The sequence below is a fragment of the Apteryx rowi genome, unplaced genomic scaffold (assembly GCF_003343035.1).
Source record: "Apteryx rowi isolate R43461 unplaced genomic scaffold, aptRow1 scaffold_645, whole genome shotgun sequence".
Taxonomy (NCBI): domain Eukaryota; kingdom Metazoa; phylum Chordata; class Aves; order Apterygiformes; family Apterygidae; genus Apteryx; species Apteryx rowi.
This window is the reverse complement of record NW_020450922.1, coordinates 100,631-113,245: the sequence shown is the minus strand read 5'-3', so window position 1 is coordinate 113,245 and position 12,615 is coordinate 100,631.

The following is a 12,615-nucleotide window of genomic DNA, read 5'->3' as shown; positions in this document are numbered from 1 at the left end:
TGGGTACTGGATCATAACTCAGTTCTTCAGTATCCTGTATCTTGTGCACCAGGTCTTCAGCTGGACTAACTGGCTTAGCAGTGAAATTGGTCTGTTGAATGAATACCAGCTATACATATACATCATTATTGTTCTGATTTAGAAGCATGTTACATCTACTTTACACTGACAGTAATTATTATAAAGGACTCCAGGCAATTGAGACCAGACACCATATATGAACTTTTTGGCTAAAAGTGAGGAGAAGGTAGCAGTAATAGTGGGATGACCTCGTGGGCGGTGTACCAGCTGTCTAAGTTAAAACACCAATACATTCAAGTAAATGCTGCTTCATATGTTAAAAGAAAATCAAGCAATAACTAATACCTAACCTTGTGACTAAAGCTAACAAGAGAGACACTTGCTTGTCTAAATGCACCTCTGACACAGCCCCGTTAATGGAGAGACAATGGAGATGATTGATAAACTGATCATTGTAAATTGATCATTTAACATTAGTCACCGGTATCAACATGACTTACTGGCTTGTATTTTCCTGCACTGTTTACAAAGGCAGATGAGCCATCTGATAAAATTATGTTTCTAAGGGAAAGTTCTGAGAAAAACTTCTTCTGTTATACAATCCTAAACACTGTCATCTGCAACTTTGCAGCAACTCTCTCTCATTTCAGGCTCCAGCCCTCTCTCAGGTTAGCCCATAACTCTCACAGTGTGCTTGGGCCTGTGTTGCAGGAGGCACCACTTCGGCTTGAAGTGCTCTGCTGATGCATCACAGTGACTCAAGGACGCCCAGTTTGCGGTCAGTGCGCGTGCAATTTACCTGAGCAAGTTGGTTTCCTTTCCTCAGCTGTTCTTGCCGAAGCTTCCCTCAACTGTCATTTCTCAACCATATTGTTTGGTGCAAAACAGGAAATTCAGAATATAAAGAAAGAGAACAAGTTAAAGAAAGAAGAAAAGGGAGTGAATCTAGCACAAATGGAGAAAAGGAGCCCTAATTTATGAACAGATCCCTGCTCTCTTAAAGTACTCCAGAAGTCCTGGTCACAAATCCTACAATTGCCTGCAAACACAGGCAAGTCTGCCCTTGCTAGAGAGGACTTTCGAATGAAGTATCTATCTTGGTTACTGTGGCAATGGCATTATCCAGAGACTCAAAGACAACAGAAGTGTCTACATGGTAGATGAAATTCAGGGAGTTCATTCAAACCACCAGAATGGCTTCGCACAGAGCGGAAATCATTTTCTGGAGTTGGTGTATAGATTAGGTTGCCCCATATAGTAATGGCTACGGGCACTGATCCCACTCTGAGATTGTTCAGTGAGAAACCACCTATCAAAATGACAATACATCTAAGAAGTGTTTTGGCTGAATTAAGTTTAAAGTAAAACCAGACAAGAGACTGGGCAAAAATGGCTATAAAATAGCATGCCCTTCTGGTAGGAAGCAGCTCTTTTAAAGATACCTTAGGAGAGCAACAGTAATTAAAATGATTATTATTGGGAGGTGAGAGGGGGAGGTTGTCTTTAAAAAGGGCCCAGATGGGCCAGAAAGTTGTTAAACAGGTTGATACAGGAAAGTGTTGAATCAATTTTAAGTAAGGATCACCCTTCACCTCTGAATTTCAGGCTGATTTTTCTTCACACAAGGAAAGTGCAAAAAGCTGCCTAAATATAGCAAGAAATACTACTGTCTTGCAGTTGTGGCGGAGCCTTACTTAGTCATCTTGGAATATGTAAAAATAAGCTGCATAGTACCTTCTCTACCTCTGAATGGAGCACTGGCAAAGTACCAGCTTTGGGTTCCCAGCCAGGTTCAAATTTGTCATTATGCAGCAGTTCTGGAGTACTAGTATTTCTGAAGAGACTTTAAATCCATTAGATATAGCTAGTCCTTATCAATTCAGAAGTGGGTTTATAGCCAGTGTGCAAATCTGTCCCACACAAAGGAGGCTGAGTATCTATCTATCATCTCCTGCATTGCAGTAGCATTTCCTGCCTGATGCTTTTAAAGACATAACAAACCAGTTATATCTCAGTTTTATTCCTTATGACATGTATCTGGTCACTTGCTTAGATATCCATGGCCAAACTCTCAGCTCAGTTTGTGCTGGATGCTTAGACGAGTTGTAGGAATAGCACACAGACTGCCATAATTGAGGCCTAACTGCAAATAATCCCAGTGGGTACAGGCAGATATATTGGGAATTTCAGCAAGAAGGGCATCTGTTTCCCCTGGAAATCTCCTACTTACTGGGATTAAAAGAGCCACGCTTCTGAAACTTCATCACTCGTCATGAGCAGAGTCCACAGTTGAACCAATTAGTCTAAGCAGGTGGTCAAATCTGGTGCTACTTCCAGGGAGGCTGCTGCAGAGTATAATATTTCAAGAAACAGGAACATCAGCTCTATTTTGTGTCTACATACATTAAAGCCTCAACCATGCAACACGTGATCCATTTTAAACATTCAGTGACATCAAAGCATCTTAAATGTGTCTATATTACTACTAAACAGGGAGGAAGTTAGACGCATGCTTAGATATCTCACTGAATTGGAGCTGGAGAAAGTCGCCTTCCAGCAATAGGCAGATAAAGCTAATCATCTCATCTATTTTTAATACATGTTTTGAAAATTTCATTTATGCTAAAAGATTGTAGATTGGAAGAATTATGTTTCAAATAAACTCTGATTTCTTTTTTGAAAGAAAAGGCTACTTCTGTGGCATAGAAAAGGCTTCATGATTAAAATATGTACAGAGTAGAAGTTTTGTATTGGTGTCTTTTGTCCCCATAACTCACCAGTAACGGAACTGAATCTCAGGTCAAACTGAAATCTGTGAATTTATATAGAAAACCCTTTAGATTAGTCCTAAAGAGAGGACCTCACATTGGAAAGCTTTTAAAAATATCAGAGGTAGAATGATGTTTTTCAGATGTTTAGGAGACAGTATTAATTTAGGAATGTGAATATTTGTTGCCAGTAAGTAGCTTAAAAAAGTACCTGTCTTCTCATCTAATAATTGAACTATAGCACTAATATAACAAATTGGTCATGCTGTTCTTGCAGATATTAACTACAATACTAAACTATCTTGTAATGCTTGATTTTGTATTGCCCTTTTCAGCAATTAAAAGCTAACAGTTCTTTTTTGTGTCACACCTAAGCAATTTCCTTTGGAAGTTAGAACTGAAATTATGTTTGAAGGTTAGAACCTTGCAACACTCAAGCGTTACACAGATTTCTGCACTTAACCAATCCCTCTAAAAGCATCACTGAAGACTTTGCAAACTCAGGGCTGAAGAAGCTATGCATAAAACATTTGCTTTAAGTGTGTTTTATTCTATACCAATAAAGCCTGCTTCTAAAGAGGAAGATGCAGTATGGGAAACAAACTGAAGAACAGGTGCAAGCCTTACCCTTGCTTCCTCCTCTCCGCTCCGCTGCACGTTAGGGAGGTCACCTGCGGACACTTGTGTCTTCTATTGACAGAGGCCTGCAGAAAGAGGCCTAGCACAACACACAGCTTAGGTACAGTATTATTCTGATAGTTACTGTGACAAGAATAAATGTATTTTTTCCTGTTGCACTTCTAAGTAGATTGACTTCCTTTCACGCTGTGCTGCTCTCCCGCCCCTGCACATTATGCTAGTTCCTCATTTTCTTCCGATTGGGTATTGATATCTGATTAAAAAGTTCTTAATTCCACTATCTTCCTTTGACCTACAAAAAAAAATTTTTACAGCATTTATAGCCTTTAAGATATTGTAAGAAAAGGTTCCTAACCCACAGATAATGGCTGAAAGGCAAGCTAACTCTTACAGACCTCTACTAAGGATATATCTTGGATGTTTTCTCTCCCATTGATTCCCTATACCTTTACATATTTAGAGCTTGATCCAGTGGCCTGTAAAGTACATGGGTTGTGTGAATGACTGCAATGGCCTGCTGCAACACACCGTAGGACTAAGATATTTTAAACATGAGTGTCTGAAGTCAGGTTACAAAATTACAACAACCTGATATTTAGAATGACTGAAGACTTGCTCTACTTCACTCATCAACATGTGCACTTTCAGTACACACGTAACAAAGTCTGGCAAGTGGCAGGATTGTTAAAATAGTTGTGCTTTAGGGTGAGCTAAAAAAATTCAAAGTTAGCAACAAAATAGCTAAAAAAGAAAAATCAAAGTTAGCACCAAAATAAGCATATTTTTTCTGAAAAAAACCCAAAACATATGATATATTGTCTGACAAGCTATGTTCAAAAATTGTCTCAACTCTGCTTTCACGGTGGTCATTGAGAAAACATGTGTCACAGGCAGATTATTGCACTGGAACGTCCTGCTGTATGGAACTATGGCATTCCTATTGTTTGAATTAAAAGGGCAAAAATACAACTTGGGCACAGCCCTAAGGAGTCTGTAAAGAGATTATGAAATGAGAGTACTCTTCTCATTCCCGAGAGACTAATTCTCAGGATCAGCACTATCCTGTCTTCCTTGTTGAGCTCAGGAGTCTACAAACACACCTTGGATGACCTGCCTGGCAAGYATACTGAATTCCAGGAGGAAGAATTCTGATGTAATTCTTTAAAGTAAAATGCGCTCTGTCAGTTCGTCATTTTATTTTGTTGAAAAAAATCCAGAAAGATGACTGGGCCAGGCCATAGGCAGAATTTGAACCAAATGCTTCAGAGCAAGTTTTCAATTGGCCTGAAATTAATCCAGGCTGAAACTCTATTTTTTAAAATCAGACATGTAGACATATTGGATTATAGAACAAAACCTCTGTTAGGAACTGCAGTTGAACAAAGTTGCCTTTACTGGAAGACAAAAACTGTTTGCAATCATTTTCTCCATTTTTAGACAACTATTTTGCTAGGACATGAGTACAGAATAATTAGCTACCAATAACAAAATTTTAGTTTGGCACATCTGGTTTCATTCATTTTTGGACAGAAAGGGATTCTGCTGTATTTCAGTGATAAATGGGATATGYAATAGAGTCATATTTGTTAACCCAAATAAAAGATGTCTGTAAAAACAACATGCTGAGAGTAATGAGTTTTAAAATTTGTGTCTTTTAATATATAAAATGAAACATTTGCAAGCTTTTTGCTCTGTAAAGAGAACAGAACAAACACTGAGTAAATAGAGAGAGCCTGAATAGTATTTATTAACATTTTATCCAGTATACCAAGATAACCTCCCATTCTGTGCCCGCCAGAACCAATGTTTTGATACTAAACTCAGTTCCCACTGCAGCAGTGGAAGAACAGCAGAAGAAAATCTGGCAAAGCCAGATCCTCTCGCTCAGCCTTTGCCTTCCTTATGCTTCTCTCCAAATTGACACAACCCTTCTTCATCCCTGATTGTTTTTTTCTTTTTATGGGAATCTAGGAGGAGAGCTGACTGTAAAACCGAACCCATTAGACACCGGCAGGAGGATTCGTACATGGAGAATGCTGTACATTCACTTAGCACTGCAGATGCATAAGAAGGTTTAGAATATGGCCCAATGATTTCTACAGGAGTAAGCCTAGAAACATATATAGCACTGATGTACTTTTTCAAGAGCAAACTGGACACAGCAGGAGATCAGTCATTGACTATTCCAAAATTAATGGCTTTCCTAAGATTTACTTACGGAGAATGGGATAGCAGGACTGAATCCTTCACTGAACAAGTCAAGCGTGTGAAGTGCTACATTTGTGTAACAGTGAGGAATACAGTTCAAGATGAGAATTGACAACTAACCCCCTTTTTCAGTTGAAATCATTTTAATGCATTTTCCTGAAAATTCCCAGGACACACGAGCCAATTCCCCCTTTGTGAACACTGGGAAATTTAAGCAGCTTAGCCTGGGGCAGGTGTGCCGTTTGTTTGGGCACTGAGTCAGGACCACTTCATAAGGACTCACTAATGACACTGCCTGCAACACACTTGGGAGTACAGATACTCCTTGTTTCCCAGACAGATGCAACCTTCAGGTGTGACTGTTAGTCTTACCCCTAGGTCTTGGCAAGCTCCATATCCATTAGTGATTCCTGGCTTCCAAATCCCAAAAGATTTAAATCATCAGCATGCTGATTTGTTACTGACTATCCTCTAGTACAATTACTAAAACCAAAGCCCTTTTATATATATCAAGGTGGAGATTTGAATATTATCTACACAGTCAATAGACATGCACATATTTTAGATGGCAGCCTGTAAAACTGTCCCTTCTTGATTCGCAGTTGCAGATTGGTTACATGAATGATGTATTAAGGCTTTGGTCTAACAGCTTCCTGTGCAGTATTTGTGTGATTGCATTTCCACAGCGTCTCCTCGTCTCCCCTGAGCCAGTCCTCAGAAACCTGTAATACTGGTTTTGTTGATAAGAAACACTGCATTGAGAGCTTTATCTTTAAAAAAAATGTATTAGTTAGTCTCATGATGCTGTTCTGCTAACCTTGAATTAAGGAGGCTACTCAAGGGAAGTATTATGAACACCACCAACTCAACCTGTATAGAGAGGATTGTCACCTCCCTGGTCTGTGACATAACTTTGTATTACCTCAAAAATTGCATCAACTTTTTCTTCCCCAGCATCTAATATTGCAAGCTCAAGCTCAATTTGCTGTTCCTACTATCCCAACATCTTTTTCATCGTTATTGCTTTTCAATTTCTTCCTCCCGCTGTCTCTGTGTCTGTAGGTTCCTCTCCTACAGAATGCATTAGCTCAGAGCTGAATCTCAGTTTATTTTGCCAATGCACCTAATCTTCTAGGGCTATCTGTAGTCTGTTTTCTGTGGTGATCTGTAGCCTCTCATACGTTAGCATTAGCTGTGAATTTCATCAAGTCATGAAGTCTCCTCTCCATGGCAATCTTTCAGTACTTTCCTTCTACTAGTTCTAAAAAGGTTTTTCACAGCTTTTTTTTCAAATCAGCGTTGGTTCCAGCAGGTTCTTTCTTTAGGACTGAACTAACAGCTCACAAGAGAGAGGCACTGCAGGAGGCACAGGCTGCCTCCCCCTGCCACCCTCACTTGCAGGCTTTGCTCCCTCTGTACACAGCAGACCCTGTGCCTCCCCTAAGGCACTGTGGCAGTAACTGTCTGGCAGGCAGGGAGATGCCCAGAGGAAAACCCAGCTATCTTCAAAGCGCTCAGCCTCTTCCTCCGTGATATTTATGTAGGCAAGCTTCACAGGGCACAATCTTAAGGCTCCAGGTGTTACTAAAGAATATAAGTAAAATAATTTGATTTCCATAAAGCAAATTAACCTATATTTGCCTTGCACAGATAGGTCTTGGAATACGGAAACTAATGGACAACTAATTAGCAATCGCTTTTCACACAGCTGTGATTCATGGTTTTCACAGTCCAGAGGCAAGTGCAATAATTGGTGAGAATTGTGAATACATAAGCTAGCCCAAAGTGCGTTCTGGCTTCATACTTATGACACATACTAATATTCATTTGCCATTTCTTATATTTTTCAATATTGAGTGTGGTCACATTTTAAAATTTCCAATTAAAATAAACATGGGAACTGCATGGAAAGCAACCTATGATGATCACATTAAAATCATTCTGGACTCCTCTACACCTGAACACAAATTGGCATACTATTCTGTGAAATCTGCTTAAGAAAATAATCCACTGACAAGGGTAGACAGTGTGAAATCTGTCAAGGGGCAGGAATAGTATCCTGCAGAACTGGGCAGGAAGAGGACAAAAAAAGCCCGGCACAAATTAGGGAAACAACAGCAACCTTCCTCCTACACTAGCAGAGCCTAACGCAGAGCAGCAATTCCTCTCCACAAGCTCCTGGGCTCTGTCCATCACAGCAGCTAATGAGTCATGCTGCAACTTGCCCATCCAGCACAGCTTCACGTTTGGATTCTTGCCACTCACCTTGTGCACTGCAGGAGACGCTGCCGGTCTCACAAATAGCATTCTCTGTGGGCAGCCGCCAGCTTTCCGTTCCTCTAAAGAAACACAGACCGTCTGTTTTCTTCACCTGAGAACCAGTTTCCTGTACAGATGGACTTTTACAGACTTAAAGGCAGTGTGGCAAGGAATTCCTGCTCTTTTTCACATTATCCTGAGCCACTTTCTGTACACACGGCCTCTCCCTTGTGCTGTGTAATTAGAGGGGTATAATGTGGAATAACAAGCAAGAGACATTAGACTTACAAATGGACAAACTCTCACGTAATTAAATCTCTTGATAAATCTCTTCAATAAACAAGAATTTAAATGCCATATTAAAGGCACTACAAGATTATCTCTATACATTATCATGGAGATATATTAACTACAGTAATTAGTTCTTTAACTATGATGCAAATCCCCAGGATTACTTCTGTTCCAGAGGCAAAACACCAACTGATGTATGGAGATTCCTGTCCAACTGATATCTGTGTTTTGAGAACTGTTGCCTTCATTTTCTGCTAAAGTTGCATGAGCATTTTAATGCATCCTGTCATTTGAATAATTTCTCAGAATAATTTCTCATAATCTTTTAATGCTGCACCCAGGGCTGCCTGACAACAGTATTTTGTAGGCTCTACTTTAGTGAGTGTATGCAAGCAATTCCAGCTCAGCGCACTGCTACACATGGAGAGCTACTTGGTTAGGAAGAAAACCATTACCCCTTTTGCTTTTAACAGTAGTGAAAAAATACAGAATCCTATCATAAATAAGTGAGCAGAACTGGTGTACTCTGTAATGGTAGAGGTCCAAAAGGTTTCACCAGTGCAACTCCTGGATGCAGTTTCCTTGGCGAAATCAACAGAKGCAGGTTTTTTCTGAGAACCCCTGTACAACAGCGGCCCTTCTCTTATTTCCAGAAGTGGCTAGGAGTTGGTGATTGATAACCTAGCCCAAAACATCTGAATGAACATCTATTTTTAACAAACTCTGAAACCCTGAGATTTTCCAAAGTGGCACAAACTGGACATTCAGAAACAATAACATGCAAAATTTTACTTTTGAAATCTTGGCAAAATGTCTTTTTTATTTTTAATTTGTATAGAGAGAACTTGTCCTTCTCACATTTACTGTAAGAAACTGTCTTGTAAGAGAAGTACCAGAAAACATCACAATGACAAACTCAAAGACATACAAGGATCTGCTCTAAAAATGCTGGAGTTTGCAGGCTGGATAACAATCTTTTGAGCTAAAACGAAGGAAAATAGTATGTTTGCATTTCACAGAAAAGAGAAGAAAGCTGACACTATGTTCCTAATACTTATGTTTATTATGAAAGTGTCTCCAAATTAAAAGAGCCCACAATACTGATTGGTTCCAGAGATTCTAGGAAGAGTAATTATTTTCCCAATTAAAAAAACAAAACCAAAAAACAACCCAAGTTAAACACAAAATAACTCCCAAAGTTGTACACAACAGCTATACATGAAAGCACTCCTAGCTAGCAAGCACATCACTGTGTTTGCGACAGTGGAGCTCTAACACATCACTGTATTTCTGAAAGAGTTGCTCAAGCACAGGATTTTCATGAAAACACAGGTGAAATGGTGTCTTCTGTCTCACCCTGACCCGCAGCAGGTAATCAACATGCATGGCATGGTATGAGAGCTCATGTATGAAAGTTAAGTCCTGGGACTGCAGGAGGCTGAAGCTCAACAGAAGCCATAAAATGTGTTTTGTTCCACAGATCATTTTAGGTCCCGTAAGACAATCATTTTGGTCTTTAGTCTGACACGGGTGATCATTGACATGGCTCCAAAATACCATTTCATAGTATTTTGTCCATTTTTGAATTGAAAGCAATTTCAAAAACCAAGAATTCTGTACAGACACACGCAAACACTGTGTTTTCATTGCAACTACAGTCAGAAATCCTTACAATTTAAAGGCTATACACGTATGCCACTTTTCCAAACTTCCACCAGTGTTTTCTAAAAAGAAAATTAAAAAGAGAATACGTTTGTCTTACTGAAGTTCCCATTAGGTCCCTGTTCCAAATCAAAACCAGTCAAAACATAAGTAACACAAACTGGTTTTGCTTTACGGTTTAAAGGCAACTGTAGTTTGCAGAACACTGAAGGGTCTACGTTACAGGAAGGGTAAAAAGTATTCAATAGCTCCTCTCACACAAATGTCACAAGAAGTAGACAATAGGAGACATACAAAAATGAGTTGTAGCAAATAGATTAAAAAAATACCAAAGCATCAACTGTAGAAAACCAATGATAGCCTATGTTTCTCTGAGAATACAGAAGGCTGCAATAAAGAGAAGATGAATGAACCAGGCATTAGGCTTCCTACTAGAATAGTGTCTGAACACTGCCTAAATCAGCTCCTGTTGATTATCACTGACATTTGCTGCAGGGTAACTGCTTTTGCCATTGTGTTCCATTTAGAACCAGAGAGTGATTTTCACTCAAAATGGATACAGATTTAAGACACAAATTACTTTGATGTAAGCAAAGCTTTAGTGCATGTTGTTGGGTCTCTGAAAAGGATTTGGCATCGGTGATTGTACAGAATGTTCACAGGCTGAAACAAGAGCAACTGAAGGCTTCCAGAAGGAAGCTGCGACACCTGCTCTGATTCTGTTGGAATCATTAAACAAATTCAATACATAGAAAAAACTACAAAATGGCAACAAGGAAACAGCATGGGACACTTTGGTATTTTAGAACTAGCACTACTTAACATTGATCAAGATCCAAATGACTCTGAAGTCCACCCTTGTTGTTTGATCAGATATTTCTACCATTTTCTGCAATGGTTTTTTTTTAGCTTTTTATGAAAAAAAAAACCCACAGATTTTTCTTTTGGTACAACACATGTCAATATGGAAAACAGTAAATAAAAGGAGATCTGAATCTTATTTTACTATATTCTGGGCTGGCTAGAGATAGAAGACAAATTCTTACTATTTACTAATAAAGTCTACAGTCTAAAGTCTTTCTTCATTTTGCTACTTCAACATCTCAACCACTGTGTCTTGTACTGTACTATAAAAAGGGAGCATAGAAGTTGAAAACAAACAGGTTATAGAATACAAACCCTCATTTCTAAAATGACTAAAATGACAATTCTACAAAAGGTACGAATATACAGAACCTTTTAAGACCTTGCATTTACCATGAGCTGTGCGAATCACTTCAATAAATTTTCTGGAATAGGTGCGATTATCCTCTAAATACTTAATGGCCTCCAAAAGCACTTTGCAAAGCTTTTCAGCAGAGAAGCAAACAAATTCAAATTAAAAAGAAAAGCACTACACTGCATTCTCTCTGAGGAGTGGAAAATGGAGCCAAAGTTTTGACATCCATTGGTTAAAGCAATGAATCAAAACACACTGCCAAGTATGATCACTAAAGCATTTGGTCCTTCCCACTAAAGACATAAAAATTTGAGTGAATTTTTCATTTCCATAAAAAACTGTAGTTTGAAAGCTTAGTTATTATTCAGTGAAGTTTAGTGAAGATGTTTCCTTATTCTTATCTCATTTGCACAAATATCTCATCTGAGTGTCTCATCTTTCCTATTTTCCAGACATATCTATATTAAGTTTATTTTAGGCTATTAAGAAAGGACTCCAGGACATGCCTAGGTTATAGGAGATAAGCAGGTTACTGAGGGTCAGCTGAACCATGGTAGCTGCGTACATGCTTCAGTGCATCACAAATGCAACTTAATTTAAACCTCATCAGAAGAGTTTCAATCCAAGTTGCATTATTTAACAATGTGGGTACACGAAGAGCATATGTAGCCAGTGCTGGTGAGTCAGCTCAGGGATGCCAATCCTGGCTGGCTGAATCAACAGTACACACAGCACAGCTGGAGAGGACCAACAGAGGCCAAAGGTCTCCTCTCTTGCACAGGGATCCTTAAAGGGAATTACTTTCTCACCAATATCAAAGAAGCTACAGTACCATGGATGTACACTGATAATTCAGAGCAGTATTCTGTGCTCAGGGCAAGATAAAATATTTCATCAGCATTCAGAATTTTGGAGCATTTCAAAATATCACAGCCCATTCTTGGACATCATAATTTTGTAACTATCTTTGCATAAGGGAAATGGTCCAGTGGAGGTAGTAATCAACATCATGGAAAAGGACTGTTTAAACTGTTATTCTCAATGGCCATCTTAACAGGTCAGATTTCAGAAGATATTATGCTTATTCAATAAATCCCAAGATGGTCTTGTTTTAAAACCTCAGTATCATCTTGACAGTAATTATTAAACAAGAGCCACTTCAAATACTGTGAATGGGATACTTTCTATAGCAATCACTCTATTTTCACATGTATCACTCTATTTCATATTTCATGCTCTGCATATAACCTGTATAAAATCAGAGGCACAGAAGACATGAGAAAAATCAGAGGCAGAGAAACTTCTGGAAGAGAAGGAGATCTAAGTTCTCCCACTTCCTCATGGACATATAACCTATGCAGCTGCTGAATTACAAAGATGGCAGCTGGATTTTTCAAAAGATGCTCTGTGGGTTATACATATGAACATACAGTAGTAAAGCTCCCAGCTGTTTTCCATGATTTACAAGTTTTCATTTTTCTTATCTTTATCCTCCACTAAGTGGAGGTGCTATTTGGATTCATGACATTCTGCCCTTACTTTCAGCAC